The sequence below is a fragment of the Bubalus bubalis genome, chromosome 21 (assembly GCF_019923935.1).
Source record: "Bubalus bubalis isolate 160015118507 breed Murrah chromosome 21, NDDB_SH_1, whole genome shotgun sequence".
Taxonomy (NCBI): Eukaryota; Metazoa; Chordata; class Mammalia; order Artiodactyla; family Bovidae; genus Bubalus; species Bubalus bubalis.
Genome location: NC_059177.1, coordinates 31,105,677 through 31,131,410, shown reverse-complemented (window position 1 = coordinate 31,131,410; position 25,734 = coordinate 31,105,677). Strand labels below are relative to the sequence as shown.

The 25,734-nt window shown below is 36.9% G+C and overlaps 1 long non-coding RNA gene across 4 annotated transcripts in view; it reads left to right on the top strand.

Annotated features, from left to right (window-relative positions):
• Positions 1-1,590: 1,590 nt before the first annotated feature.
• LOC112581125 overlaps positions 1,591-25,734 on the top strand; it is a 470,843-nt gene continuing 446,699 nt past the window's right edge. The window contains exon 1 of one of the 4 annotated variants that reach the window (XR_006547413.1): positions 1,591-1,988. This is a non-coding gene — a long non-coding RNA (uncharacterized LOC112581125). The remainder of the gene's footprint in view (positions 1,989-25,734) is intronic. The other 3 variants (XR_006547408.1, XR_006547410.2, XR_006547409.1) reach the window with 3 other exon arrangements.

The window sequence follows — 25,734 nt, the reverse complement described above, 5'->3', positions numbered from 1 at the left end:
TTTAAATTACATCTACTTTTTCTGTGTTTTCACTGGTGGCTCAGCAGTAAAGGGTCTTCCTGCAGTGCAGGAAACACAGGTTCAAGCCCTGAGTTGGGAAGATCCCCTGGAGAAGGAAATGGTAACCCACTCCAGTATTCTTGCCTGGGAATCCCATGGACAGAGAAGCCTGACAGCTTACAGTCCATGGGGTCATGAAGAGTCAGGCATGACTGAGTGGCTAAACAACAACAATCCTATTTCTATTTTATTTGAGATCACCTCTTGAAAAACAGTAGTTTAGAAAGTAAATCCCTATTGCTCTTTTGACAAAAATGTAATTAAAGCAGGAATGGATAAATGAGTAGAATATTTTGAAGTTAAAAGATTCAAATTAACTGAATAAATATTTATAATCATTTTGATGCATTCTTTAGAAGTATGCCCTTTCTGGCATAATATTTTGTAATATTTTGTGTTCAATTTCAGGTTCATTTCATGTTGGCACCTGTTTTCTGGGTTCTCAATGGCACAACATGTGTTTTAGGCTAGTGCCAGTAATGTTTTTATATGATGTCTTTCATGGTATTTGTAGGGAAATTCTTCTTGTAATTGCAAGACGGAAGTTGTCTGTAATCCAATGATATGTGCATAATTGTCTGTGTTCATTATAGCCAAAGTTTGATTGTCAGCAGTATTGAGGGTTATGTTTTTGCTTCCTTTTTATTTTAATAATTAATTATATTTCCTTCTAATAAAAAGGGTTTGGAATGGAGTTTTATGTTTTTCACCCCCCCCCCCCCCCCAGCTCATTTATTTCAATTTCCTGGTGTTAAGCTAAAATATATCCCCTTAAAGAGAATGGGACTTTTAATTATACTAACTAAAATTGCTCTTTGCTTTTGTTGCAAAGGCAACCTTACGGACCCATCGTGGCAAGTATCTTTGGCAACGATTTGATAAATTTTGTAAGAAATAACAAAGTCTTTTCACTTTCAAATAGATCCATCAAACAATGTTTGCAAGATTTATTGGTTCATTCTTATTAGATGCCAGATAGTCTCCTGTTACATCAGTGGAGCCCTGCTATTAGTCTCCCTGAGTGATCAGTGCATCTGCTCACAAATATCAAGCTTCCTGGGCCCAGCAATGGAAAGAAGTAGGTACATCTTAGGCTAACCTGAGACAGATTGGAAGTTGATGTGATTTTGTCTTGGGAACTTTTTTCTTCTTTTGGAAAATATAGAGCACTGAAAAATACTAAAGATCTTAACCACAATTACACTCTGATTTTTGAATATTTAAACTCTGTGACAAATACCATACAAAGTGTTTTTCATCAAGTAGCTCATTCAAAGTCTCACCATTCCATGGAGGGTAAGTTCTATTTTATCTCCATGCATTTGAGGCTCAGAGAGGTTATGTAACTTAGCCAGGGTCACACAGGAAATTGCAGCAAACACCTAGGATTACTGACTTCAAATCCCTTGCAAGTAAATAATACACACATGGCCTCCTGGGAGAAAGGATTCAGTAATGGCAGACACCTGGGCTCTGCAGCCTTATAAGACTCCCTCTAGCCTATGCTGCTTTAGTAGACTGTGGCTCTGGCCCCAGAGCAGTCCCACACAGCCACCCTGAAGTATGTTTGAAGAGAAGCCAAAGGGTTAAAATAATCACGCTAGTATTTGAAATTTTGCCTCTACCACCAGCTTCGTGATTCTGATTAAAAAAATTTGATTCCTAGTATCTCCACTGTAGAGTAAAAATAATGGCAAGATTTGTCTCATAGGGCTGATAAGGGATGAAATGAACAGGAACCAGTGATCATTTTGACTCAAGCCAGGTGATGACGGACAGTACCAGGTGAATTCAATATTTAACTAATTGAGGAGGTAGCAGAAGCTGCAGAGGATCATGGGATAGTCGGCAAATACAGGCTTTGCCACCAGGCTGACTGCGAATGTTGCAAGTTTGGGACTCTTCACTGAAGATTTTGCTTAGGAAAGGTAATTCCGATCTCCTCCAAAGAAACGTGATTCAAGAAGGAAGGGAGGAGGGGCTGACGGAAATGTTTTTGATAAAACGCTTGAGTATCTGAAAATGCTTTTGATAGACTGTCCCATATTATGCCCTTTTATAACTTGAACTGTTAATATTTATGGTAAACTTTTATGTTCAGTCTGCTCTGACACGTTTTCTGGATTCTCAAAGATGGGTCCACCAGTTTTTAATTCACAGAGCTCAACATTCAGTGTTTTTGGCTTAAGGCAAATCCATAGACCATATAAACCACCATTTTCTCATCTTAAATTCGGACATTAGTATTAGACAGTATATGGAAAGTGCAACACTTTCGGTTGATTGCAACTAGTGGTAGCCCTCTTACTGTTTTTCCTAAAAGCTGTTTATTCATTCAGCACATTGTTTGAGCACCCACCATATGCCATAAGCAACTCTTAAGGTTGTGGATGTGGAGAGCGTGATCCCATAATTAGTAGCACTTGCTTTCTAGAGGTGGAGAAAAGTAAATATAGAAGCCCATAAATAGAATGATATAATTACAGAAGGTTTATGATAAGAACCTCTAAAAAATAATCAGTGAAAGAATAATTTAGTGCTCTTCTCTAAAGAAATGAGACAGCTGGAATTTTGAGGAGTGGAAAGTGGTCAGCAAAGATCAGAGGGACCACCAAGTGCACAGGTCTGGAGATGGGAGTGAGCTTCACTGTTCTGAGTCCAAGCAAAGCAAAAACGTAAGACCCAGGGGAGTGGCTGAACTCAGGGAAGTGTGCTGGGGCTGCAGTCCAGGGTTTGCTGAGGAGGTGGATTTATTCTACATAGAATCGTTACTTAGGAGTTTTTAGCTGGGAAATGGTTTGATGCAATGTTGAACTGAATGTTGTTTAAAGATGCCTTTGGTACCAATGTGGAGAATGGATTAGAGCGAGGCATGTCCAAAGGTATTGAGGAGGCACTTGTAAGCAAGTACAGATGAAGGATGTTGATGACTTGTGCTCAAGCAGTAGTCCTGGTCGGAAACCTTTGAGAATCATTGAAGGTTGAACCCACAGGACTCCCTGCTGGATTGGGCGTGTCACTGTGAAGGAGCAGCAGCCTCTGATACTTTGTTTACCCATGGTTTTCTGTATTAATTTTCTTTTTTAAAAATTTTTATTAGAGTATACTTCATTTACAATGTTGCATTAATTTCTGCTATATAATTTTCTTTTTTAATATAATTTTCTTTTTCTTTCTTTTTCACTTACCTCTCTGTTTATGTTGAAACTGTCACCTAACTGCTTAGCATTTTTGCAATTGACTAAGTGGCTCTCAGAAACATACCTGTTTTCAGGCTCATTCTGGGGAACAAGACACGTTTTCCTATGTTGCTTTTGTGTGTGTGTGTACTCCATTGCTTCAGTCGTGTCCAAACTCTTTGTGACCCTATTGACTGTAGCCCACCAGGCTCCTCTGTCCGTGGGATTCTCCAGGCAGGAATTCTTCAGGAGTGGGTTGCCATGCCTCCGCCAGGAGATCTTCCCAATCTCTTAGGTCTCCTGCATTGGCAGGTGGGTCCTTTACCACTAACTCCACCTGGGATGTTGCTGTTAATCCTCCTTAATCCTGCCAAAAGTATCTGTCTATGCTCTCCCCGCTCCTCTTCTCTCCCTGGGATGTGGCCAGCATGGGAAAGGGGTAGGAGCCCATCGCCTGCACCAGTTTTCCTCTCCCCAGCTCTCTCCCTTTTTGTCATTGCCCACTCTGGTACTTCCCAGTTGCCCATAAAAGACTTTTATCTCTAGTCTGTGTGGCAAGAAAAGGGCTTCCTGTATTCAGTCCCCATTCTGTGGTATGAATTCTACACTCTGGAACCTGTAAAGTTGTGATACTGATATTCAAACCAGGCTTTAGAAATGCCAGCAAAACTCCGTAATTTTATCCCTAAAGTCCCTAGTTTTTGCATGTTAAAAGCACCTTGGCATTCAGCTTATTACCTCTGCTATAGTTAAACAGAATCCATTCAGAAATTTATTAAATGGCTTTATTGTAGGCTTTATGTGACCTTCTCTGAGGCAGCTAAACGGTTAGGAAGTGTAATGGGTTCAAGGAGCTGGAGTGGCACAGACAACCGTGCAATAAGCCCAGTGTCATCATCCCACTTCAGTCGAGGCTCAGCAACACTAAGTGAAGTCGCTCAGTCGTGTCCGACTTTTTGAGACCCCATGGACTGTAGCCTACCAGGCTTCTCTGTCCATGGGATTTTCCAGGCAAGAGTACTAGAGTGGGTTGCCATTTCCTTCTCCAGGGGATCTTCCCGACCCAGGGATCGAACCCAGGTCTCCCACATTGCAAGCAGACACTTTACCCTCTGAGCCACCAGGGAAGCTCATCCCACTAAGTAAGATTAAATAAGCTTAAGGTGAAGTATCAAGTGCCTCAGGCCAGGACTCAGTTCTTCACTAAGAGGTTGCACTGTGTGGGATTTAAAGGCATAAGTTAGGGAATCAAGTGACCTGAGTCTGACCCTCACTCGGTTCATCCCACCCCTCCTATCAGACACTGGGTATTACTTCATCTCTCTAAGCCTGTTTCCCCTTTTACACTTCCTAATAATTATAATCTCCAATTGATAAGCCATCTAGTTCACCAGGATACTAAGCTCCTCCAAGCCCATTTCCTCATCTTTAAAATGTGATTTTAACACTGAGGGTTACACATGATCATACTTGCAAAGCTGGGCATTGGTGTTTCATATATAATAAGTCAATAAATGATAGGGATGATTATTGTCTCAATTGAACAGGAGAAAAGAATACCATCTATGGTATATGGTATAAACAGTTAGGCCAATATAAGGGGTTCCTTTTTTTTTTTTAATTTTATTTTATTTTTAAACCTGAAACACTATTAGTTTTGCCAAACATCAAAACGAATCCGCCACAGGTATACATACACTCCCCATCCTGATTTCCAAGTACCATTCGGTGACTAATTCCGAGCCATTAATGATCCTTAGCCATGTTGAGTTGTTCTGTGATTGCAGATACCCATGGGCCCTCAATAATTCATGTATATAGTCATCCAGAAAATATTTAGTGAGCATCTACTATGTACAAGACATGATTCTAGCTTTGTTCTAGGCATATGGGTCAGTGAGTAAACCAAACCCAGACTATTTTAGGCCTTGGATAATAAAACTGTGAAAAGCGTATAAGATATCCAAATCAAGATTTCAAGTGGACAGCTAAATGTAGGATTCTTGTTGTTGTTCAGTTGCTGAGTAAGGTCCAACTCTTTGCAACCACATGGACTGCAGCACCCAGGCTCTTCTGTCCTCCTCTATCTCCTGGAATTTGCTCATGTTCATGTCCATTGATTAGGATTCTAGGGTTGGTCAGCGCTAAGTTGTGTCTGACTCTGACACCCAGTGGACTGTAGCCTGCCGGGTTCCTCTGTTCATGCTATACTTCTCCAGGGTTGTAGAAATATAAATTCAGGACTATTCAGAGTACAGAATATCTTGCAAAGTCAAATTGGGCATCATCTTAAACTTTAATTCTGATTTCCAAATTAAAAAATTTTTTTCTTAAAAGGATCAAGAAAGCAAGGGATCATCTCCTGTTTTTATCATTAAGTGTTTCTGGAGTGAGAGTTTGCAAAAGGAAGAAAAAAATCATTGAGAACAAGTTAAAGGAAAATCATACTTGCTTGTCTTTCTAATTTTTAATTTGGTTTGAGTGAAAAAAAAAATTTAATAACCTTAGTTAATGCTTAATGAATCCTTGGACTATGATCCACTACATAAAATCATAAAACCATGAAAAAGTATTTCAAACTGTTATATGTATGTGTGTATGTTGTTTAGTAGAAAACATGATAATCTCCACAAATCTCACCACTATAAAATTGTCACCATTACACCATTGAAAGATTTTCTCACAGTTCCTTTTTAATAAGCAATATACATAATTTTTATTTGAGATTTGAGTGTTGTTATATTTTGTTTAGTATTCCATTTTTAGCTTACTGTTATATCAGAAGAATCTCTAATTTTTCAGCATTTATTTTTTTTAATAGTCTTTAGATTTTTAATAATCTTTAGAAAAAAATTTTAATGTTGATTAAATGTTTGATGGGGACGATGTACAGTGAACTAATAGCAGTTCCTCAGCTGCTGAAAACTAAGTTTGTCTCCACTTTACAATTAATTCTATGAATGTATATGTGAATATGCATATCAGATCAGATCAGATCAGTTGCTCAGTCGTGTCCGACTCTTTGCGACCCCATGAATCGCAGCACGACAGGCCTCCCTGTCCATCACCAACTCCCGGAGTTCACTCAGATTCACGTCCATCGAGTCAGTGATGCCATCCAGCCATCTCATCCTCTGTCATCCCCTTCTCCTCCTGCCCCCAATCCCTCCCAGCATCAGAGTCTTTTCCAATGAGTCAACTCTTCGCATGAGGTGGCCAAAGTATTGGAGTCTCAGTTTTAGCATCATTCCTTCCAAAGAAATCCCAGGGCTGATCTCCTTCAGAATGAACTGGTTGGATCTCCTTGCAGTCCAAGGGACTCTCAAGAGTCTTCTCCAACACCACAGTCCAAAAGCATCAATTCTTCAGCACTCGGCCTTCTTCATATGTATGTGTATATATAAATGTATAAGCATATATACACATATATATGTATATAACTTAATCTTATTTTCTTAGAAGAAATCCTTAAAGTGAAATAATTGCATCCAAAGGTATAAATATCTTTAATATGCATGATCCAATTATGTTTGAGAAGGATGGTATTAGTTACACATTCAACATTGAAGAAAAGAGAGTTCAATTCCCCGTTCCACATGACAGTATTTGATTATTACTTTGCTCATATATTAGACAAAATATAACAATCTTGTCTTTGCATTCTTTTTTTAATTTAAATTTTTTTATTTTAATTGGAGGCTAATTACTTTACAATATTGTATTGGTTTTGTATGAATAATGTTGAATGTGATTGTGAATTCTGATTTTTTTTAGCTTTTCTAATATCGTAGAAAGTATTCATAATTCTGTAGTCTTATTTCTAATCATTATATAATTTTCCTTACTGAATCAATTATAACTTCCCAAAAAATGTTAAATAGCAGTGGTCATAGTGGTCAATGTCTAGAAGCACAGTCTCTGCAAGGAAATCAGTGGTCCAGAACAATTACACCAGAGCAGCTCGGGAACCAATTACATAAGTTACAGAGCAGATGTTAAAAGAAGAATATAAAATTACACATGCCTATGGGTGGCTTAAATATGTTTGTCCTTTGAGAAGAGAGATATTTACTCATATTGACTTTAACCTGCAATCATTCTTACTGATCTCAGTAGGGAATGAATGAGGTTTCCTGTATATTTCGGACTAAGTCGAAATCTTTTCATCCAAAATGAATTCAAAATTATATATTAAGATGTATATGTTGCTGCTGCCATAATTTTCAAAACCTGGTTCCTACCACAGATCAACAGAGACATTGCTAAAGTCACATATTCTTTTTTAACGATCCAAATAAACATAGCACAATCTTGTTACCAGTTTCCTTCCCAACAGCACATGTCCTTGTGATCCTTACACAAATGATGTAAGTAGATAGATGTTTATGAAGCACTTTTTCACATTAAAAGAATACATTACAAAATAGCACTTATATGACCTAAAATTTTTCTTCGTAATTTTTGGCATCCTAAAAAGATCCTGTAAATTTGATAACCATCTCTTCAAATTTGACTTTTCGTTGCATGAACAACACAGGGAGTGTGTGGTAAAAAATGTAAATGCTAGGGCTCTGCTGAGACACACATAAATATAGATTTGTTGGAATTACTACAGCTATCTGTCAGCCTTGTGGCTTTTTGAGCCAAAATTTCCTAATTCCAAAATTATGAGCATCTGACAAAATCCGATTTATATTGCTTTGTGAAACTAGGGCCTCCGTATACACAAGGTAATAGACTGAAAAAATGGACTTGGGCAAATGAGAAGTACATCTTAATCTGTTGTTTAGAGATCATTTGAAAACGTGTCTTAGACTCATTCTGTTTTAGAGTGAGAAAAATCTGAAAGACAATGGATGAATCTTGCGATTTTAGTCTCCGAGATATTTACAATGGAAATACAGAGATGTTTTTACTTGGAGTCAGCAACCGGCCCACTTTCACTCCCCCTCTCTCTTCTCCTCTTGCTGGTTGGCAAGCCCACCCCTTCATATTCCACAGCATTCCTGTTGTTTAAGTTCTTAGAGGGAGACTTGTAACAGGACAGCCTAGCAGGCAAAGTCCAGTTAGTTACTCCTAAGTGAATTGTTCAAAGTCTCTGAACAAGTTTTCTCGTCTGTAATGGAGTGGGATAGGGAAGGGGGTGACAGAAGTACCAGATTCATTGGGTTATCATGTGAATGAACTGTATTTAAGTCAAGAGCCTGATATGATGCCCGTAAATGCGATAGTAGTTAATTAAAGATTAAGTTGACTATTCCTTACTCTTAGAATTTTCCTAGGCTAGAGGCCAACTAGAGGTTCATGCAATTAAAAGAAAACCTCAACAAACATATCTGTTGATAACATTTTACTAAAATGTTCACAGTTATAAATACACTTTCATGGGTATGGTTTTCTCATTAATGTGAAGTATACATTTCTAATATAGGGTAGTAAGTAGAGTATATGATAGTTTTATGTGATATGTAACAACATTTTTTAATAATATGATTTTTAATTTAAAATGACCTCAAAATATAGCTGGAACACCAAACCATTGATTTCAGGGTAATAGGAAGTGTTCTTTGTAAATGCATTTAATCAAGAAAAAAATCAGATTGATTAAAAACAATTCAACATTGTATACAAACATGCCAAGATTTTGATTTTGATACATGAGTCCCTGTGACTTGGAAACCATTAACCTAAGGGAATTTGAAGGGGGTTAGAGATAGTTGTCACTGAGAGTCTCCAAAGAGAATATATAATAATTTTATATTATAGTTAAGGATTAATGTCAAATTAGGGTCCACTGGTGTTTTAAACTGTTTTATGTCTTATTCTTTTTAACTTTCTTGTTTCTTTCATTTCTGAAGCCGAATTCTTTTCCACTTCATACTGGCAACTTATAAAATAGGTATTTTCTTTCTCCCCACAGAGAAAAGATTGTATCTCCCATTACAAGTTAGTGGAGTCCAAAAGAACATAGATTGTTCTGGATAGTCTTCATATTATTATATAATCCAAGGTAGGAAAGTAAAAATGAAAAACTACAACTCATTTTCTAGATTAGGCAATAACTTGTGTAAATAATGAAGTTGGCAATGCTAAAAAAATTCTAGGCAATCCCAGACTGCAAGTTTCAATGTAGACTCTTGCCTTACTTTCACATAAATCAGTCTCCAGTATTAATACTTTGGGTTAAAGAATTCTCATTAATATATTCTTTGGATAAAATATAATCCCTAGTAATTTGGACACAATAATTCAGTCATAATCTTTATTGTTTTCTTAAAATAGTATGAAAGTGAAGTACAAATTATTTTTTAAGAAAAATTCTTTTTGCTAATGCTGAATTTTAGTTTTTCAAGACTTTGTTCTAATTCTTTTTGAATTTTTTTTCCTATTTTCACTTTCTGCAATTCAAAAACATTGTTGAAAATGTGGTTAAGATTTAGTTTGAGAATCTATTTCTTGCTGAAAGAAATACAGCTTTTAGCTTAGGTTTCCTTTTTGAAAAAGCTCAAAAGCAGATTTATTGGCAAAAATCTCCCTTTTGCCTAAGGCAAAAACAAGTGAAATTATGCCATATGAAAAAGATTATTAAATATTTATTTTGCTTTTTTGAAAAAAAAATGCATGAGCAAACATTTACAAGGTTCTTCTTTATACTGAAATTTATAAACCTTGGCAAAAGCATTTCTTGTTCTTCTCTTCCTAATAATATTTCTTTAGTATGTCTTTAGTACTCACTAAATTTCAACAGATTATTAACCAGCCCCATTTTTCCAGGTTACGTAAAGTGTGACCCTGTACACTTCACTAAAATCTCTCTTATGTCCTTGTCTTTCAATATTATTCATAATCTCAAATCTGTTCTGCAGAGGTGATATGCATATTTACACTGAGTACCTTCTAGGGGAATATGTGGCTATTGGCAGAATTTTGGTTCCTTTTATAATTTCAGTTTTTACTCATTATGGAGTAATAGAGCTAGACTTAAGGAATTTCTTAGTGAAACACTACCTGGAAAGACACATTTACTTCATAAATTGAATTGTCCCTGTTGGTATTTTCTCCTCTATTTGATATGAGTAAAGAAATTCATGTTTGAATGCCTACCATATGCCATGTAGCTCAGTTCAGTTCAGTCGCTCAGTCGTGTCTGACTTTTTGCGACCCCATGGACTGCAGCATGCCAGGCTTCCCTGTCCATCACCAACTTTTGGAGCCTGCTCAAACTCATGTAGTATCATGGGCATTTTCTGTATGTTCTCCTAATTAAAATCTCACAACAACTCAATGTTTTATGAGGCTCATCACACATGGGTTAATTTGACATATTTTCCTGAAAACTTTAAAAAATACTTTAACAAAACTGGTGGAATATAGAATATAGTCTCTTAGAATTTATTTCAAAATTAGAAACTGTGTGTATGCTGGGCATTTTTCCTGAATCATCCTGATATTGTCCAAGACTACTAATTTACAGTCACAGATGTCCAGTTCATAAATCATTTCTGTTTTGTTACTGGAGTTAGTTTAGGGAGGTGCAGAGAAAAAAAAAAAAGGATAATTTGGAAAACATTCTGCATAATCTGTGAAATTCAAAAGATGGTCTTAAGAGGTCACATGACCGTCCCTCATCTTGATCAGGATAGACCTTCTGAGGTTTGGGGCATACAGACAGAACCATGTTTGATTATTTTGCCTGAAGCAATCAAAGCAGGGAAAAGCTGGAGACAAGAGGCCTGGTTAATTTTTTTTTTTTTTCCTAAAGAATTGCTAAAGAGGCCAAATACCCAAAGCCAGGAGTGGGGCCAAAAATGAAGATGAAGACAAGCACAAAAATGGATTGAAATGGGTATAGATAGAGAAGTGTCTGAGTCGATTTCTAGCCCTTGAGTGTTACTGATACCCTCTTGTTGGCGCTTATACAAGGGATGGGCGCCAAAGTTTGTCTGAATTCTTGAAAGCTGGCCTGAGATAATGCCTCGATAATTTTAAAATGACTTTAGGATTTGTGCTGTACATCATGTATTAGCAAATTATGACTCCCAGGCCAAATCTGGCTCCTCACCTTTTTTGTGAGTAAAGTTTTATTCGAACACAATCCCATGCATTAACTGATGTTTTATGGCTGCTTTCACACTGCACATTCAAGCATATGTGACAGATGTTTTGACCACAAAGTCAAAAATATTCGCAGTAAAGTTCTTTACGTAAATGTTTGCTGACTCCTGCTGTAAATAAATCTCATAAAAGAATACCAAATGTTTTCATTTTGCTAATCTGATCATAGATATAAATAGATAGATGCACACATATGTGTTTATGTATATAATATTAAAGTGTGTGTGTATATTTGTGTGTGCATGTAGTATATGTGTGTGTGTGTGTATATATATATAGAGAGATAAACTTATATTTGCTAATGTCTAATGTTCTTGACATAGAACAGGTGTTTTCTACCACATTTCACTTCTAGGATCTACATAATTTTTCTGTATTTTGACAATAGCTTATAGTTTTCAAAATATGAGATCTATGTTTGGAAGCAGTCTCAATTTTTTTCATCTACTTTCAAAATAATGATTATATTGAAACATTCAAATGAGTTGTGCATGAATTTTTGATTGTCTAATATGAGTGGTTAAACTTTTACTGGTATTACATTTACTCTAATTTAGCATACTAAATTGTCTATTACATAATCGTGGATGTTACGTAGTTTATTTTCCTAGTCTCATTACCATCGCTATAACAATGTTTGCTTATATTCTTTTGGAGAATTTGTTGATATTTAAGGTCATGCAGTTGAGAAACAACTCATTATCTGTGACTTTGAGACCAAGGAAAGTTGTGCATCAAATTTAACCCATATAAGACATTCATGAACCTTATATTGACCTAAACCTGTGTAGATATCCCTCCATATGGCATATTTGATCTTGTCAAGATTCAGAGATACCCGATAGACATAGAAGACCAGATGGGAAGGAGCTATGCTGACTTGATATAATTAATCTTCTTGGGATTCAAGCATAAGAATAAAAACCATAATAAGGAGTGTGTATAGTTTGAATTATGTGAGATGTTATCTTATTAAGTAATTATGATTCTATTTTACTTCTGAATATGGTGGCGGGGTGGTACCAGATTTATGCTTCTGTCATTAACAACCAGAATCTGAACAAAATAGAAGAAAAGAAATCAGGTAAAATGTTGCCGAAGCCTGCAGTCTGAAAGAGGAGAGAAACAGAAAAGAAATCCTATGCTTGCCTTTGATTTCTATATAAAGACTTTTCTAGACAACAGTATAAGGGGGGAGCACCTTGGTTTACCTTGGTTGAGGGTACAGAGTTCAGAGTTGGTGAACCTGAAGCAGCTGTAGTTTGATGGCGAAGCATAGACAAAAAGGAAAGACACCCAGAAGTCTATAAAGGATTACCTTGAGTCTTTGGCATAATGCTGAACTTCATGTGTAGGGTGAGAATCTATGAGACCATCAAACAGAAAACATCAGTGCAAAGCTAATGGCCAGGTAGGTCTCAGTGGAAAAATTCCCAGAGCTCTCACAAACCTAGGAGACATTCAGGTTCCAACCAACTAAAGTGACACAGCCTTATTAAACAACGGAATGTTGGGTAGATACCAAAGAATCACACCATAGTAGTAGGCAACGTACTCAAAGTCCTAAATTATTCTAGACTTGCCTTAGCAAAGTTTTAAAATAAGACCCAAAGGATAAAGCTTAACTGTTGGCCAGGAAAAAAGAAAAATTCTTCACAGTTTTTACAGAAATGAAAATACAAACACTCAGCAGTATTTAAAATTATCAGAACCTGACAAAAAAGAATTACTGCACGTAGTCTGATAGAGGAAGCAGGGAAATGTGACCCATGACCTGAAGAAAAAAAAATGTCCGATAAAAACAGACACAGAAATGACAGAGATGATAGCACTTGGAGATAGTTATTATGAACATGTTAAATAATTTAAAACATAGAAGTGGAGAAATGAAAATCATCAAAGGACAACCAAATATAAATTCTAGTGAGGAAAATACAATAGCTAATATAAAAAATTCACTGAATAAGTTTAATAGCAGATTGGAAACTGCAGAAAAAAAGTTTGAAAACATAGCAGTAGTACAGAAGCTATTCATACTTAAGCACAAAGAAAAATAAAATAATGAATGGTGACCCAGTGACTTGTAGGACAAATCAAGTAGTCTAACATGCATGCAGTTGGAGTTCAGAAGGAAAGGGAGTAGTAATAGGAGTCAGGAAAAATGTTTGAAGAAATAATGGCCCAAATTTGCCCATGTTTTCTTCAAAGTTTAAACACAAAGAGCCAAGAAACTCAATGAACTGCAAGCCAGGATTAACACAAACTATACCCAGGCACACCATAACCAAATTTTATAAATGAATGATAAAGAGAAAAATCTTTGAAGAAGGAAAAGTCATGTTAAATACAGAGAAGCAAAAATAAGAATCACTGCTAACTTCTCATCAGAAGCAATTCTAACCAGAAGGCAATGAAAAACATCACTGAAGTGATGAAAGAAAAATATACAGTTAACCTAGAATTCTGCATCCAATGAAGATATTCTTTAACAGTAAAAGTAACTTTTAGACAGATGAAATCTGAGAGAATTTGTTGCCAACAGACTTGTATTTCAAAATATGTTTAAGGAGTCCAGAAATGGTATATATGGAGCAAATTAAAGACTTGAGTTTCTTGGTTTTTAAAATTCCTTGAAGATAATTGACCACTTAAAAATAGCAATAATGTATTGAGAGAATATTTAGAATATGTAGAAGTAAAACTTATGATAACAAGAGCACAAAAGATGATAGAAGAGAAATAGAAGATTTTACATTGTACAGGGTATACAATATTATTTGAAGATTAGATGGTGACAAGTGAAAGATGCTACCGTAACCCTAGGCCAACTATTCAGAAACAAAGCCAATAAGGACAGCAGCGAAAGCTGATAGGAAAGATTAATTGGATTCTCAAAGCATTTAATCCAAAAAGCAGGCAGGAAAGGAGTAAAAAGAGAACAAAGAACAGAAGTGACAAGCAGGAAACCATCAGTGAAATGATAGTGCAGCGTTGTATCATCAAATGGTCATACAGTAGAGGATCTTGCTGTGAGTCTATTTTGATGACCCAACATGTTGATTGGTACCTTTATTTTATTTTGTGACAGTTTCCCTAAGATATATTTTGTTGTAAATAAATTAATAGAATCATATAAGGGCACAATAATTGGGTAATGGAGTTTTCATTTTCTTGGAGATTAATTTTATGAAGTATGATTTCATTTTTAAAATACGAGTAACCAACTTTTACAAAACTGAAATCCCTTAAAGAATAAAAGTCTCAAAAAACTAAAATGCTTTTCCTATAAGAAAAGAAGGAAAAAATATTTAGTTGCTGACCACAGAAGATATTCTGGTGGGAACATCGTCCTCAAGTGCCTGTGTGACTTAGCCATGTCATTTAACCTTTCTGATATCTGGTATCCTTTTCTATAAAATGAGAGGAGGGTGCGTATTATCAAGGTGCTTTGGGACCAGAAATCAAATTAAGGCACAGTTAATATATCAGTAATTATCTAATATTTTAAAAAAAATGTTCCCCTGCTTTCATTATCCTTTGTGGCTTCAGGAATTAGAAGAGGAAAGTCTCATAGGATATATTTAACCCTGGTGTCATTCAGAGACTTGGCCTTTGGTACTCAGGACTCAGACTTTTGAACTTAAAAATCTTTTCTCCCTGAACTGTTTTTCATGGGATTTTCCTGTGTCCTTTTACCTCTGCGTCTGCCTCATGCTGTTGGCTTCCATATTTGACCTCCTCCCTAGATTCTGCTTGTAATCTTCCGTTCAGCCTGTTTTCTACCAAGCTAAATGCAGTGTTCTGCTAACCCAGGTCCCTTGTTCCTTCTGTCACTACAGAAATGAAGATGACATAGCCCTTGGTCCCGAAGTTTTGACTGTCACTCACCCCGCCCCACCACCCCACTCCCTAATCATTCCTGTGGGCTTGTCCTCTGCTAGGATATTAAAAAAACATATAAAGCATTGATAGTCAATGGTAGGAACCTAGAGACTTAATGTTTGTTTTCTGTCTGAGAAGAAAAAAAAGGGATTCAGAAGCAAACAAGTCAGACATTGGGGTGATTAAGACAAAACAGACTTTCTGACTGGAGAACTTTTAGAATTTTCCACATGGTAATAAAGATCGTGGAAGGGTAATAAAGTGGAGGCTTCACCATTTTACAGCTTGCTATCACTTTCACTTAAGTTGTTGAGGTTCTAGCCTCTCTGTATTATTAGTATAACCACTTCCTACACTGTTTACTTCCTGAGGACCAGAATGCTGTCTCATACATCATTATATCTAAGAAGTGGTGGGGGGGGGGGCGGGTGTTGAGACTATCTACTACCTTTGAATTTCCCTGTCTTACATCATCCCAGTGGAATTTTGGTTCCTCTGAAGGTCACTGCTGATTTACCTAAAGTTGCGCAGGTGTCAACTGGAAAGCTGGTCCAGTGGCAGTACTGTAAAGCCAACAGATGCCAGATTTTTGCAGAATTGTTTAGGCTAAAAGGGAGACAGACTTATTGAGATTCAGAGTTCATTTCCAAAAGAGATTTTTGCATTTTGTTTGTCAGATTCAATCTGTCTTAGGTGGCTTAGCTTTGAGTCTTTCTGGAGATAGATTTTAAATCAGTGAGCTAGTTCTTGCTTGGTAGATAGGAATTTGATTTTATGAAAGAATCTTTCTTGAATATTTCAGTTCAAAGCTTTCCCCTACCTCTTAGTTAGATGAGAAATGTTCGATGTGTCCATTCATGATAACAGAATCTACAGCTATTTTCTTCCCTGTTTATGTCTAGACATTGAAGTTTTCGGTTCTGGCGCTAAGTGGATCGGACAGTATATGTGTAATGATGAGAATGATTTTGCTCATGTTTTATAATGAAGGAAACTGTGTGTACCTGTGGAATATGTAACAGAAAGTACTTTGAATGTGTGGAAGTAAGAAGGACATTTCCTCCTGGTTTTGAATAATTTTAATGATCTCATGACCCATTCTTTTCACTCTTCCTTTCAATTTCCTTTCACGTTAATGAGGGGAAGCTTTTAAAGGACTAATTCAACACTGATGAAATTAAAAGAAGCAGTTAAACTTCATGAATTGAATATGTGAAAACATATTAACCATGATGTACTTTTCTTACCGAAGTGATCAGACAGACTTCTTTAAATGTGATGTACTGTGGGAGTCAGGTCCACATCACATCACAGGTCCATGCAGTTGAAACATATCAGACTGTCCACTGTCCTCTAATTGCATTTAATAGTTTCTCAAGGCTTGGTACATTAATGGAATATTTGATTGTTAAAATTGTTTTTGAAACAAATACAAGAGTGCAATATGTAGATTTGCACCTTTTCTTTAAACTCTGGGGAAAGTTTTGATGTATGCAAAGTGGTAGAGCCAAAAGCCCATTTAAAATGTATGAAGAGTTGTCATTTTACTGAGTGGTTGCTCTGTTTGTAGAATAATGAATGTGCAGAGATGTGTGTTGTAAGGTACAAGTAGGTTTGCTTGCTGGGTTCTGACTAGGACTTGAATAACAAGCTCAACAGCATGTTCACAGTGTTTAAATGCAGAATCTCCTTTGCCTGCGTTGATGTCAGAGTAATGCACCTGCTGTGACATAGCAGAGATTAAACAGAATATAGTTGGTAGGTTTGAGTTGTCTTAGAAGCCCAAGGGAACTCATTTAAATACCTAGAATCAAGCGACTGGTGACATCCTGACTGAAGTAAGGGACTTAAATTACTATGCTGAATAAAGGTGCTCTTAAGATATCACCAATATTCCAGTGTCTTACTCCTGCTGCTGCTGCTAAGTTGCTTCAGTCGTGTCCGACTCTGTGCGACCCCATAGACGGCAGCCCACCAGGCTCCCCCGTCCTTGGGATTCTCCAGGCAAGAACACTGGAGTGGGTTGCCATTTCCTTCTCCAGTGCATCAAAGTGAAAAGTGAAAGTGAAGTCGCTCAGTCATGTCCGACTCTTCGCAACCCCATGGACTGCAGCCTACCAGGCTCCTCCGTCCATGGGATTTTCCAGGCAATAGTACTGGAGTAGGGTGCCATTGCCTTCTGGAGATTGTAAAAAATGATTTTTTTTTAATTTGCCCAACCACAAGATGATATTTCATCTCAGAACTGAGGCCTAGAAAGCCAGCTTGGAGAATGACAGTGTCTTCAGCTTGACAGTTTTGTTTTTTGTTTTAATTATTATTTTTTTATTAAAGGATAATTGCTTTACAGAATTTTGTTGTTTTCTGTCAAACCTCAACATGAATCAGCCATAGATAAACATATATCCCCTCCCTTTTGAACCTCCATCCCATCTCCCTCCCCTCTAGATGGATACAGAGCCCCTGTTTGAGTTTCCTGAGCCATACAGCAAATTCCTGTTGGCTATCATTTTACATATGGTAATGTAAGTTTCCATGTTACTTTTTCCATACATCTCACCCTTTCCTCCCCTCTCCCCATGTCCATAAGTCTATTTTCTATGTCTGTTTCTCCACTGCTGCCCTGTAAGTAAATTCTTCAGTATTGTTTTTTTTTTTAACATAGAATCTTCAGTTCCTAAGAAAATATCCTAAAAATAAGTCTTTTCAAACCTGTTTGAAAAGACTAATTTAAGAAAACTGAGAAAAAGGAAATCAAAATATTAAGCAAATGGAGGTAATGTCGGCTATTTGGTGTGTCCTGAAGCTTCTCCCCTAAAAACTCTCTTTAAACACTGAAATTGTAGATATCCACATATGGAAGTTCTTTCTTCTTCTTTAGTTATCTGTTCTAGTCTTCCAGTTTCTTTCTTTCTCTCCAGCAAGCTGAACTCTATTCCTTCAAAAGACTTAGGCTACACTTCATTCGGGCTGGGCAAATATCCCTGTGTCGTTTGTTCTCTGGAACTGTGCTTTCTAAAAACTCTCCTTCTGTGTGTGATAGCACCAGGGGGCTTCTGCAAAGTCACCTGAAAGGGACCCGAAAAAGATCAACTTCCAGCTGAAGTGCTTATTGTAAGCTTGTCCTACTCAAGCCAAATTAATCATTAGAAGCGGAAAATATATGCAGAGTAATCAAAATACAACCTCAAATATATTAAAATTACATGAAAAGCAGCTGAAAGCTAAAATACCCCCATCCCACCCCAGAGGGCACAACCACAAATTTGTCCTCGAGACATTCCTGAGACAAAAGGGACCCAAATACTTCTGACAAAACATTTTGTGGAGATTCTGCTTGCCATGCATATTCTGTGTGTTTTCACAAATGGTGTGTATAAATAGCATGACAAAAGAGGGCACTATTTAGGGAAAATAATAGGCATTAATTAAAATATGGACAATAGGGAATGAAGGTTCTTCGGTTTCTAAAATTAGAGGAAGATGATTCAATAATAAATAGCTCTGCCATTATTAGTTGGCGGTCGCTGCTGTTAATTGTACCTTTTGTTACCTTTACAGTCTGTCTAAACATACTGCACTTGAAAGCTCGATATTGTTTTCCAGCTAGTCCTTTACAGATGCTGTTCTGCAGCTTATCTGGCAAAGAAGTGGGAGAAGGGGGAATCCAATCTTTTGTAGCAAAGAGCTTAATAAATAGAATACCAGAGTAATTTTTGTTATCTGTCCTACATTTGTCTTAGATAGTTTTGTTCTGTTGAGAGGTCTCTGAAAATCTCTAGTTTCTGATCATTAGACAGTTTGTTAAGGCTTGTGTGAGAGGCATACATTTTGTCAAGTAGTAAAACAGATTTGCCCTGGTCTAGAACAGGCAAAATCCCATTATCATGGGGTTATTTCAGCTCATCCCAGGCACAATCTCTAGCCCATTTCTAACGGGATTTATTGACAAGTACAATGAGATGAGGGTCTTTATCAAAGTGATCATGTATTTTAGAGGTGGGGGAAATGACTGATAATAAAAGTAAAAACACTAGTATGAAATATAAAAATGGAAATTTATATTTTTATGAATAATTTAACTATTATGGTATTAAAATAAAGGGAAACTCATAGGGAGGTGTCCATACTTGCAGTCAGTAAGGCTGTCACTGTATGATCTTGGGGGAATGAATTATCTTCTCTGAACTTGAATTTCTTTTTGTATTAAGTGGCAATAGCTAATACCTGGTTTTCCCATGAGGTTTTGAGATCATCAAAATTAGAGAGTAAAATACAACGGAAAACAGTTCACTAAACAAGATTTGAGGATCTTAATTGCCTCATTTGTATTTCTCATTCATGAGATGAACTCTGATACCTTTTAGTGTCAAAAAAAAAAAAAATCATCCAAGTTCTGTGAAAAGTAGTATTTTTTAAAGAAAGAAATTTTAAAATTAAACATTGTTTTAGGTAAGAGTACTTCAAATCAGTCAAAAAAATTTATGGTCCCAGTGGCAGAAACTTGACAATTGCAACTTTATAATAGAGCAGGAGAGGAGAGGGGAAAATATCCATGAATATAGAGGGGAAAAATGAGGAGAATGGGAATGGGGGATGGGGGACAGACTCTAACAATTACTGTCAGCTGTAAGTGGGAGGGATCACAAGGGGGAAGTGGAGGAAATTACATCTCTGTTGACTTCTGCCAACACAGCCCTTTTCCATTCTGTAGAACAAAGGTGAGTGGAGCGTGGCTGATAATATTTAAGATATTATGAATTCATTTTGTAGACAAAATTTAGACTGAGAATGAGGACTCATCTGTCATCATTGCATCTTCTGTCAAATGCATGTTGCCCTTGGCAATGGGTCTGCTGTTACTAATTTCGTTTTTTGTTTAGAAGCTTGCCTCTCTTTGGTTCTCCGAGTTGCTATGAATTTAAAAAAGAAAAAAAAAACACAAAAGAAAAATGTCTTTGATTGATTTCTGATGGTGGCTCTGACACGATTGTACTTAATGTCAGTGCCAAGCTGATTGTTTGATGTTTATTACATAGGTGAGTGGGAGGAGTTCCCCCTCCTTTTTGGTGGCTGCTATTGTTATGACTGGATCCCATTTTTAGTTAGATTTCAAGGAGAAAAGCAGTAGCTATTAGCCTGTGACAATTGGAAAGACCCAGTTTTGTGTTCAGCCTTTCAGTATGGTAATATTTGGTAAAAATTATCAGGAGAGGTCAATGTCCTAATCAAATCTCACTATGTTTAGCCCTGAAAAAATTTCAGATCCTTCTTCTAAAATATGGGACACTATCTTCTAAGAACTAAATCACAGAGCACCCCAATTCTACCTAAATTCCTTTAAGCTAATTATCAAATATACTGAACAAGTCATATTGCTAAATGTTGCATACCGAGCTGCCCTTTAATTACATAGTCCTAAAAATAGCCTTTTGAAACAATCTTCCAGTATATATTCACTTTTTTTTTTTTTTTTGCTGTTGAGCTTGAATTCTGTGTACAGCAGAATGCCTATCTTGTTCTTCTATCTATGATTATTTTGCTGTAAAGACAGCAGAAGTTCTACTTTAAATTATTCATAAGCTTTAGATAGAAACCTAAGCAAATTAAAATGTAGGCCAATATAGAGGAAAATGATAATGGGCATATAAGTATTTGTAGCTACTGTAGCTTCCATTGGGACAATCATAAAATTAATTTCATACCTTGCACAGTAATTTCAATGGGAACAGTTTCTTAGTTCGTGGTCAAACTTGTTTCCAACACTGATGGAGATGAACACTAGAGAAAGTATTGAATTTTCTTTCTAATTAGCTTTTTCTTGTGAAATAGCTTCTTAATAATTTCCTTTCGTGTCCAGTGCATAAAGGTATCTATTCCTTTTAAACTGTATGTGAATTTAATTTATATGCCAATGATGTTTAATGCATTGTCTTGTCTGCATCTCATTACTGTCATTAATAAGCACTGGAGTACATCTAGTTACAAGGTTAATTGGGACAAATCTGGCCTCCTTCTTTCTACTGTAAATATGCTGTATCTTAGCAGTGTGTTACCCACAGATGGGTGGTAAAAGTTACAGTATTTTGCATTACATTTCTCCTTCTATTGTCATCGAGATCAGTCTAAATACAACAAGAGACGATTTTACTCTCTGTATTGTGCAGACCTTGGTCAGTTTCTTTTTTTAAAAAAACTGGCCAGATGATTTTATGGCTGATTTAAATAAAATTGCTTCTTATCTATGTGGTATATAACCATTCCTCTATCCCCTCCCTGAATCCTCTCTCATTTTAAGTTGTTAGAAAGGATATATATCACCAGGAAGCACCCTTTTCAATTTAGTGCAATTCGTAAGAATTTTCCAGGAGAAAGTTACAGGCCAAAGATTAAATCTTTTTTAGTTGTAATGTTTGATATTGCAAATTTACATAGCACAAGCTATTGAATTTCTTCACTGACCCAGGAAATTCGTGTTGGAATAAGTCATTGCTCAAGGGCTCTGCTTTTGAAAAATAAGACTCTATAAGGCAGGCAGAAATAGCAAAAACTCCCAGTTTAGTTCTTACCATTTTCCCCTCTAACTCCTATGACAATAATCAGCTGAGACCTCTTTTCTGTTGAGCTCAGATCCAGATTCAGAATGCTTTTCTACACACTGTTCCAGGCAGCCAGCTGGAACAAGTAGCTTGGCCCAAGAGTAAAACCCAGCATCTTTTCCAGAATAGGGAGAGTTTACCCCTCAGAGCATTTTGCCTCTTTGCCCATGTCAGTCATCATGGGGCTTAGCCCACTTTTTAGAATCAAAATATCAGGTGAAATTGATTTAGGATACAGTTTAAATGAATATCATTTATTAGCGTAAGCCCTCAGCAGAACAAAGTATAAAATCATTCTATGCAAGTGTCCTATACTCAGGGGCCCCCAACTTCTAGGATCTAATGCCTGATGATCTGAGATGGAGTTGATGTAATAAAAATAGAAACAAAGTTCTCAATAAATGTAATGCGCTTGAATCATCCCAAAGGCATCCCTCCTTCACCCCTGCTGCTGCTGCTAAGTCACTACAGTCGTGTCCAACTCTGTGCGACCCCCTCACCCCTGTCTGTGGACAAATTGTTTTCCATGAAACCGGTCCCTGGTGCAAAAAAGATTGGGGACTGCTGTCTAGTCTGCAATTATCAATTTGAAGCCGCCTTATTTTTCTCTTTATAATTGTGCCTTGAATCCTTCTTTAATTTGGTGTTTTAGGAATACTATTAATCAGAACTTTTGGTCCCAAATGACAAATAACAGAACTCCAACTGACTCAACTAAATAATGGGAATTTTTTTCAGGAACTCAACTAAGAGTACCTTCTCTCCTCCTCGTGGTGGTATTCCCTTTGACTTTCTTTTCTTTTTTAGGAACCTGTCCTCTCCATGATAGTCAAGACCAGTAACTGAGAGTCTTTATGATTATAAAGACTTTGAGGGCTTTATTTTCTTCACACTCTCTGCAGCAATTATTATTTGTAGACATTTTAATGATGGCCCTTCTGACCCGTGTGAGGTGACAACTCATTGTAGTTTTGGTATGTGTGTTTGTCTAATAGTGATGTTCAGTATGTATTTGTGTGCCTATTGGCCATCTGTCCATCTTCTTTGGAGAATTTCTATTTAGGTCTTCTACCTATTTTTTGATTGGGCTGTTTGTTTTTTGTTATTGAGTTATATGAGATATTTGCATATATTAGAAATTAAGTCCTTGTCGGTTGCATTGTTTTCAGATATTTTCTCCTTGTCCGTGGGTTGTCTTTTTGTTTTTGGTTTGCTGTGGAAAAGCTTATGAGTTTGTTTAGGTCCCATTTGTTTATTTTTGCTTTTATTTTTATTGCCTTGGGCAACTGATCTAAGAAAGCTTTGCTGTGCTTTATGTCAGAGAACATTTTACCTGTGTTCTTTTCTAGGAGTTTTAAGGGATCTTGTCTTCAATTTAAGTCTTTCAGCCATTTTTATTTTAATTCTGTGAATGGTGAGAGGGAGTGTACTAACTTCATTGATTTACATGCACCATGGCCAACTCTTACAAGTAAAATGATATTTAGATATTCTTTTGAATATCAAAAAAATTACAGTGGCTCTCAAAACCCAAAAGTTGAATTCTGTTTTCTTTGTCCTATTAATATTTGCCTTCTTCATTGAGTCAGTGAGGTGATGCATGGAAGTAACAAGGCCTACCTGAGATCTCCAGATTTCATCCTGCTGCATTATACCCCCACCTAGTTCCTTTCTGTTTGATCAGTCCATCAGGTTAGTTCTGTCACTAGGTGTTTTCATATTTGCCAATCTGGTAAACTGATGGGAAGAAGCATTTGAGAAAGTCTATTTCAGGATATAGGTTAAGTAGGAAATGGAAACAGATTCCCCAACATGTGAAAACCCAACCACAATTACACTCTCTGTAAAATGGTATTACACATTAATAGAGCTTCTTCTCGCATCTTGGTTTATTGTCAGATTCCTCAGAAAGGGACTAAGAATTTTTCAAATATCTTTGAGAGAGAAGCAAAAGAGACTAAAGAGAGGCATATGCCCTGTATGAAGCACCTTTCTGGTGAAAGGCCTCCAAATTTTATGACTTACTGGCCATGTCCTAGGTAGCACAGGCTAACTGGCTTGTAAGCGAACTGGTAATAGAATGATTTGTTGCCTCCCATGTCCTGCTTCCCCGGTGACTCAGTGGGTAAAGAGTCTGCCTGCAGTGCAGGAGACCTGGGTTCGATCCCTGACTTGGGAAGATCCCCTGGAGAAAGAAATGGCAACCCACTCCAGCATTCTTGCCTGGAGAATTCCATGGACAGAGGAGCCTGGTGGGCTGCAGTCCATGGGGTCACAAAGAGTCGGACACGACTGAGCGACAAACACTTTGTCACACTAATAATGTCCTCTTATGTACCTGGCGGCTTATGGTATACTTGCACAGTTGTGTCCACTGTGTCACAGAACTCACGAACCCAAACCAGAAAAACACACATGTAGACCTTTCTAACCTCAATGCAAGGTCAAAGCAATTTACAAGGATTTTATTGCATGTTTTTAGGAAAAAACCATTTGTTTTCAGAAGTATGCAGGCAGTTGGTGGGTCCACAGTTTGAGTTTGCTTTCGTCAAAGTGGAGAGAGCAACTGTCCCTTAGTGTATGTTTTCCAGAAATCAAAGTACAATAAGAACAACTATTCCCTAAGTTATCATTAATAATAAATGCTGCTGCTGCTAAGTCGCTTCAGTCATGTCCAACTCTGTGCGACCCCATAGATGGCAGCCCATCAGGCTCCCCTGTCTCTGGGATTCTCCAGGCAAGAACACTGGAGTGGGTTGCCATTTCCTTCTCCAATGCATGAAAGTGAAAGTGAAGTCGCTCAGTCATGTCCGACTCTAGCGATCCCATGGACTGCAGCCTACCAGGCTCCTCTTTCCATGGGATTTTCTAAGCAAAAGTACTGGAGTGGGGTGCCATTGCCTTCTCCGAATAATAAATACAGTTGAATGCAATATTCAGTCATTTCCAGTGACAGATGATCATAATGATTGATTAGGAAAAACAGCTTTCCTAAAGGCTGTTTGAACATCTCTGATACGGTAGTATTATCGTCAAATTTCTTAAAGTTTTATTTTTAAAAGTTTATTACAGAAATATTAAGTGAACAAACCAAATTTTTGTTGTATAAAAAAAATCATCCTAAAATATCCACCTCTGTCTCCAGAGAGACTCATAGCAGTATTATCTCTTTTTGCTTACACTGAGGACAGTTTAAGATGGTTTAGTTTCAGAAATAACAATTGTGGGATCTTAGATATTATTGCTTTATTGTCTTTATTGAGTAGGGTTAATAGTATTTTTCCAAAAGCATTTGAGCTGGAAACCAGCAAGGCTGAATGGACATATATGCTGGTGGTGGAGAACCCAGAGCAAAGATCATGAACTCAGTCTGCAGATCATTTAAAAGCATGAACAGAGCCACACATAAAATAACAATTTAAATTTAATTTTATTCTGTGCAAGCTAGTTCATTGTTGTCTGGAAGACAAAGGGTGTTTAAACATTTAGATAAATAGTAGTTACAACATTTATTTATGTCTAAAAGACTCTAGGTTTTTTATGAGATAATCTATTTGTCTCATTTAACTCTTGAAATCTCCCCTCCCCAAAACAAGGGAAGATTTTACAAAGAAACAGGCAAAGTAACTTGCTCAATTTCGATTAGCAAAGGCATTTTTACTGTAATGTGTCTTTTATGCTACTCATACTAGCTGGCTACAGGTGTAGAGAAAAACAATAAAAGACGAAATGCTGCATATGCTAAAATTAAAAAGAAATGTATTCATCTGAGAAACAGCTTTAGATCTAGAAATACATCTTCATGACTAACTTATACATAGGCTATAATTATTTGGTAATTAATACTCCCAAATTAATCCCTTTCCTAAAGAACCTCTAGTGGTTCTTATGCTCCAGTT